Source organism: Vipera berus (assembly GCF_964194415.1).
Source record: "Vipera berus genome assembly, chromosome: 2".
Taxonomy (NCBI): domain Eukaryota; kingdom Metazoa; phylum Chordata; class Lepidosauria; order Squamata; family Viperidae; genus Vipera; species Vipera berus.
Window position 1 is genome coordinate 138,045,548 of NC_138203.1, and position 7,557 is coordinate 138,053,104.

The window sequence follows — 7,557 nt, forward strand, 5'->3', positions numbered from 1 at the left end:
TGTCAGCCTTTTCAGTGACTGACCTAATTTATTCCCTTCATGATCCAAAGGAACGGAAAGGCGTTCCAAGATATTTAAGGGACCTGCTGTATTCAATTTCCATGATTTTGCCAAGAGTGTTTGAGGCTCTGGACCGCCTCTGAAGAAACCATGACCTTGCTTTTGGATTAGCTTTGCCTCATCACAGTAGATTGCTATAGTCCTCCAACGCTATACAAGTGGTCAAAGGGATAGTTGCACCATTGGCATAAAAGAACATGGCTCTCTCTGCACTACCCCAGCCCAGCAGGGCAAAATATACCCTTTGTTCAAATTGGAACTGTAACAAATAATGGCTAAAGCCAAGTGCAATCTGACCCCTGGGGATTTTGGAAAAAAGGTGGCAGCACCTACAAAATACACAGTAACAGGCAAGGAGACATTTTCATGCAGCTTCATAATTAGTAGTACTCTGGCAGTCTCCACCCTATGGAGGAATAGGGGTGCATTTGAACATCTGTGCTTGTTACTTTACCAGTTTGAACCAGCATGTTTGCATCTTTATGTGGACCTTTTTGCTGAGGCTACTACATTGGTAAAACAATGTTTCTAAAACAGACTTGCCCAAAGTTTATTAGTTTCCATGGGCTGTGCTGAACTCAAAAAATAAGGCTCACTACTGTACTTAAGGGACGCGGTGGCTCAGTGGGTTAGGACGCTCAGCCTGTCGATCAGAAGGTCGGCAGTTTGGCGGGTCGAATCCCGAGTGCCGCGTAACAGAGTGAGCGCCTGTTACTCATCCCAGCTTCTGCCAACCTAGCAGTTCGAAAGCACGTTAAAAATGCAAGTAGAAAAATAGGGACCACTATGGTGGGAAGGTAACAGCGTTCCGTGCGCCTTTGGTGTCTAGTCATGCCGGCCACATGACCACGGAGACGTCCTCGGACAAGCCCCTGGCTCTTCGGCTTTGAAACGGAGATGAGCACCGGCCCCTAGAGTTGGAAATGACCTTTTTACTGTATTTAAAAACAAGGTGCAGAAAACAAAAAGGAAGCAGAAAGGGAGAGAAAACAAACTAACTGTATTAAGCTTGAAACAGTATATTTTCACTGAGGTTCATCACTCAGTGGCATCTAATTTAATTCTGCTGCAGATTTTTTTTTTTAAAAAAATATACATACTGTCAGAATGTGGTATTCTATTTCCTTCCTTCAAAACTGGAGCTTCTACAAAGGAGATGATCCAGTCAAAATAAGCACTCCTTACCGCTTGTCATCAGAAGCATATTTGTAATACAAATTGTACAACCCCTCTTCCTGAAGCCTACAATTACAATGGTTTCTAAATTTGTTTATTGTTCAGCTTGTTGCCAATTCCACAAGCCATGGCTAATTAAGATTGGTTTTATGAATCCCGATATACCACTATTGATAATGGTTTGTTCTGGGTTAATACTGTTAATACTGTTGCAATTCGTATGAATTGTTAGAATGACGACCACTGCAAACACTGTTTGGTTTTGAAGTTTAATAAATTTAAAAACAGAGCCTTGACCTTGGCAACTCAACCTAAGGGGTTTCCACGTAGGGACATGGTTGCTTCTATGGCCAACAGGGATTCGTACTTACTCCATGGTCTCAAACTGCCTGGTTTCACATTTGTATCTTACCTGCTAACCTGTGAAGCCTTTTTGCATGTTAGATTCATGATGGTTTTATAGAACTGTCTTCTCCGTCTCCAGCTTGTTTTTTCTATCTCTTTGTATATGTTTGACAGGTGGCAAGAAGGCTTGGCAGAATGTAAAGAGAGCAATCAGAGGATTGTATAGAACTGTGAAGCAAAGACTAGAAAAGCAGAGAGTTGTAAAGCCTTAGCCCACTGCCAGTTCAAAATTGTCAACATGTTAATTACAATGTACTGGGATGAATCATATGCTGCTGTTTGCTTTAGGCTGACATTTTGCTTTTATAATCCAATAGTTGGATAACTATAATTACAGAATGACTCCACTGATCCTCAATCTGATCCATTACTCATTTACACAAGGAGTGTGTGTCTGTGTGTGTATCCATCCATCCCCTCCGTTTGTTTTATTTACAGATAAAACAGAGTTTTTTTTCCTAGTGCCTTGCTTAGTTTTGCTCACCAAAAAAGTCAATACATACAAATGTCATGGGTAGTTCATTTATATAGCCAGATTATGAATTATGGAAATATTTGTATTTTAAACATATTTTGAATCCAAAGATTTAGTGAGCAATATTAGAAGAAGAGAGATGATGAAATAGTTTAGCAATAAATTTCCTGCTTAATTAAGTTTGTAAAAAAAGCTGTTTGCCTATTTTACTAAGTTAAAATTATTTAGAAGACCAAGTACAATTAGCTTTTCTTGATGGAAAAAATATAGCGGCTTCACACTAAACAGTATTAGTCCCCCCTGAAGAATTAATCTATGGCAGGCTGGATTGACAGCCTCATAGTGTTAAAACCAAAAGTCACCTGATGGTTTATTTACATGACCAGGTGCTATCCTTATTTACCCCAGTTTGGCCACCTGGAGGCTGTGGCAAGGATATCGCAACATAGGTTGAAGATGGAATTTTTATCCTTATTTTCATTTTTTTTTGGAGGCGGGTGGGATTGATTTTATAAATAGACTATAAAACCTGTTAAAAACAACCTATTTTTAGTAGATGCTTGTCTTTCAAAGCAGAAAATTGTTTCTGGCGCTTGCCCCTAAATTGTAGTGGTGGGTGTGACAGGGAGTGTAAAAAAGTGTTGGTGAACTGCATTTGGCTTGTCAACTGCACTTGTCTCACCTCACTTTATTTGTTGCTAGCCAGTCTTTTACTTTGTGTGTGTGTGTGTGTGTGTAAAATAAACAGCATCCGTTCTCACAGATGTGTGAGTAGCCAGATTATTAAAATCCTTTTTTGGGGTAGGATAATGGCCTTGGTGGACTTACTTGCAGAATCTAATTTAAAAGTTTGTCTGAATGAAAAGGTCTGCTATGTTTCCAAACTGACTCACTTAAACGTTTAACTGCATGGCTCTATAGCTTTGTATTGTAACCTCAGCAGGTGTTTGAGAATCCTGCTGCAGTCCTAGGTAATTAGTAAACAAGAAAGAAAAAGGCAAGTCTGATTAAAAAAGAGCTCACCAAAAGACTGAGACGCCTTGTTTCAAATCTACAGTAACTAAAGATCAAAAGCACCTAGAGACTTTTGGCCTTTATTTTTTATTTTTAATCCCATTTATATCCCGCCCTTCTCCGAAGACTCAGGGCGGCTTACAATCTAAAGCACAAATCAATGTGCTTAGCAATAGCCTTCATTCTATGTATATGCCTGCTTATTAGGGCTTTTGTCCCCCCAGCGGCATTATTACAAAGTCAGCTTATTGCCCCCAACAATCTGGGTCCTCATTTTTGTGGATTGCTTTGCAGTCTGACAGGTATGCCTGCCTTCCTAACCACACTTGCTATTATCCAGAACACTTTGTCACAATTTCCTTTTGCCTCCCTCCAGATAAAGGGGGAAAACCTGTTATGAGTAGAAACATTGCAACGAAACTGGAGTTATTGTATGGATGCTGAACTGGAAAATAACTACGGGAAGCTAATATTATATACTGCTCAAAAAAATAAAGGGAACACAAGATAAGACATCCTACTATTAAATACAGTACATTGTGTTGTTTAAGTGTTCCCTTTATTTTTTTGAGCAGTATATATAGTAGTTGTGAGAAGATTATTTTATATACAAAGATGAAAGAATAACAAAATACACACAGAAGTCTGGATCATAAAAGTAACAGAGCTCATGTGGAAATGGCAGTGCTGACCACTTTGGTCAGGGGAAAATAATATTTTTTTTTAAAATACAGACCTTGTATGGATTTAGGTTGAAAGAAGACTGGATTGATTATTTATGGATTTGAGGATAAAAAAGTTTAAAGAGAAAGGGGAAGGATTAAGATGGCAATTACTTGATGCAAAGAAGAATGGAAGTCATAATTCTATGCTTTTGCTCCTTTTTCACTTTTTCCTTTTTTTCCTGTTTTCTGTCTTTTTTTCTGTTTTACTTTTTTATCCTTTTTTGCACTAAAAATTCCAATATTTTTTTAACAAAAGGCTAGAAATACTTTACAGTAGTAGCAGCTTGTATGGGCCTCCTGGTTTATATATATATCTTTTCACAGTGCCAACAATCCTTCTTTCCCAGCCCTTTTATTCATGTTATGTTGAAACCCGGGAACTGTGGCTGAACTGGTCCCTGTTCCACAGCGTATTCAAGCTTTGACAGATCTGGGGGTGGTATGTGTGAGGGAGGAAGGACTGGGGGAAGACGCTGCCACTATTAGCAAGGCTTTTTCTGCCCTTAATTTTTGTAATGCACAGCACATTACAAAGCAGACAACCAGAGAAGCAAAATGGTGGGATACTCCAGTTGCTACAACCATGCAAGCAGTGTGCAGAGCCACAAAGTGGTATGTTTAGTTTTGACTTTGCTAGTTGCGAGAACCAATCCCACTACGAGAAGCCAGATATTGCTATAGTTACCCTATAGATTTAAGCAACTTTAATGCTTATTTCCATTCCATTAAGAACTGTAGTTCTGGCAGACCTAAGAATCTTTGACAGAGTTAACATTCTTGTCAAACTATGATTCCCAAACCAAGATATGGTAGTTACACTGCAATACACATAGTCTCTAATTGCTACATTTTCTTCTTTCTGACATGTCCTACTTTCTCCCCCAAGAACCAGGCTGCAGGAAATCACCAAATATGGATTCTAAACAAATCTTTAACATACAGATACATGTAGTTGTAGCTGCATATTTTGTCTTATTTTAACCCCCTCTGGCCTAGTAACAGTTCTTATTCGGAGGCATGATAAGCATCTGCATGTCTTACCAAATTGTGCTTTGATTAAATCATTGTTTGATGAAAAAGTGATAGTGGCCTAGTTTGTAGTTCATGCTAAATCAAGTTTTTATATATCTTAATTTTGCAGCGCAATATGGAAATTTGTATGTAGATGATTTATATCTAATCTCCTAGATGGGTGGCTAAATAAGTGGAATGAATGAAACAATGAATAAAATTCCAATGTTTTGAAGACCAGGCAAAATACCAAATCATAGTTAAATGTTCAGAAATCATGGGTTTTCTACTGGAGACAAAGATTTTGCCAGCAGTGTGAATTTTTCCACTAGTTATGGATCTGAAATGGAGTCTTAAGAGTGATTTAACCTGAATACTACAGAAATCCATTTACCCTATGATGACAAATGAAAATATTGATAAAACATTGTAATAAACTCCTAGCATTGTTTCTTTCCATACCTATTGTTGTATATTTTCAGTTGTTCAGAAGAGGCTTTGCTCAGAATGCACCAATGATCTTCTGAATTTAATGAGAAACAATAACTCCTTGATAATCACTTGTAGTAAAATGAAATCCTAAAAAAAATCCTTTTTTTTGTTGTTTTCAGGAAAGATGTGGCTATCTAGCTAAACATTTGGACTCTAATACAATGAATTGTTTCAGTAAATCTAAAACTTAAAGTTAAGTGTGCTTTTTTACTGTGATACAATGTTATTATGTCATTTATATTTTATTAACATCCTTTTGTGGAGTGTTAATATAAAAAAAGTCCAGATTTGGTCATACGTTATGTGAACCCAGCCAGCATAGTTTGCAAAATGTCAGCTTATGTTTTGTGCCAAGATCCAGCCTGAAATATTAATAAAAATGATTAAATCATGTGTAAAATATTCCTTTCTTTTCTTTATTTTACTGTACAAGTAACTCTAGGTGGCTTACAAGTAAAAATCCTCCCCAAAATATACAAATGTCAATATAAACGTATACAAAGTTAAAAAGATATCCTTAAGCCACCACGCTAGATTTGTCATAAATCCACAGGAGAAATTAAAAAACCAAGTCCAAAGAATGTGATTTCTTGGCAGTATTCTAGCACTTAATCATTGTTAATTCCACAGCCCATGTGATAGTTTCTTTTCTCAAAATTAGCCAAAATCTGGATTCACATTTTATGCTAAACTATGTGGGGTTTTTTCTCTTAGGAAACTAATTGTGGCTTATTTAACAGATCATGGTTAACCAAACACTGACTTACCTCATGATGATCCCAATCTATGCTTGGTGATTATGGGTAGAGATTTAGTTATAAATACCTTGAAACAGGACTTCCTTTCCCTCTGTTTATAGGTAATTGCTTTTAGACCCCTTCCATTTACACAGGTTTGACCTCTTTTGAAACAGAGGTGCTGGAAAAAAAAGGAGGATCAATGCAATGTCCTTGAATAGCTGAATGTTCCTGTGAGAATAAATTAGCAAGCTTGAACATCACAGACACTGCAGCAATAATATGTGAAAGTTAACACCTGTTAAAATAAGGGAAGCTGTTCACACCCAACCTCCTCCTCATTTTATGCCATTTCCACTTCTCTCCGTGATTTTAGACACCCAATGCTTGCTTCACAGGTTCCACACATGAAGGCATCATTTATTTTGAAAATTAAACCAATAAACCAGCATAGGTAAATGCCTGGAAGATTACTTTGTTAACTATGTCCATTTAACTTATTCTGCATAATGAAAGTTCATTCTATGCTATTCCAAATAACCTAAAATTAAGTGCACCCTGCCACTAAAAAAAGGCAAGTTAAAGACTAACAGACTAGAAATGCCGTAGCCTTGCAGATATTTACAGAACCACAATTCTTAGCAGCCTTGGAAGGTGTTTTTACAGTATGTGTAGAACAGTGTATAGCTGGGTCATTTATTTTGAACCAATGAATGTAATGTATGAAATATGTGTATAAACTGCTTCACAGGTTTTGACGTTACCACTTAAAAAAAAAATCTGGAATTTTGAAGCACACTTTTAATTTGGAGACTATTAAATTGATGGAAAGTTATTTTGCCATGTTATATTTCAAACATTGACTGATTAATCCCAAACTCTTTAGTGGGCCACATTAAAAAAGTTACCAGTATAACGTAAGTCAAGGGTGGGGGGGGGGAAAGAGGTAAATGTTTTGAACAGATTTATTTTTGCACAGGGCACTCCCATTTTTTTGCGTTTTCTGCTCCTACAAGGCAATCCTAGATATCTTCATCGAATCAAACGCGCTTGTAATAAGAGTTTCTTCCTAGGTAAAGTATGCCATGTCTTTCTCAAGTCTTCAAGCAAAACAGTTTCTTGTAAATGGACCCACGCGAGGACACGTTGCCAGAGTATACGACTTAGCAGAACCTCAGCTTTAACTCTCCGTCCCTACAATGCCTCTTAAAGACTTTGGAGTTACTCTTCCTGTCAAGCATTATTGGTAAGAACAGGAGAGCGAGTAAAAAAAACCCACTAAGGAACTTTTCTGGGGTGTGGCGCGCTCTGTCTCCGATTCCAGCGTCTGCAAGAGGGGCATATTTCGATGTCGGTCCTGGGTCGCTGCTGATTGTTCCGTCCAAGTTAACAAGAACAACTGAAAGCGAGCTGGATGCTTCCGCTCGCCCTTGTAAGACTAGCAGGGCAGCAATTTTGGAAA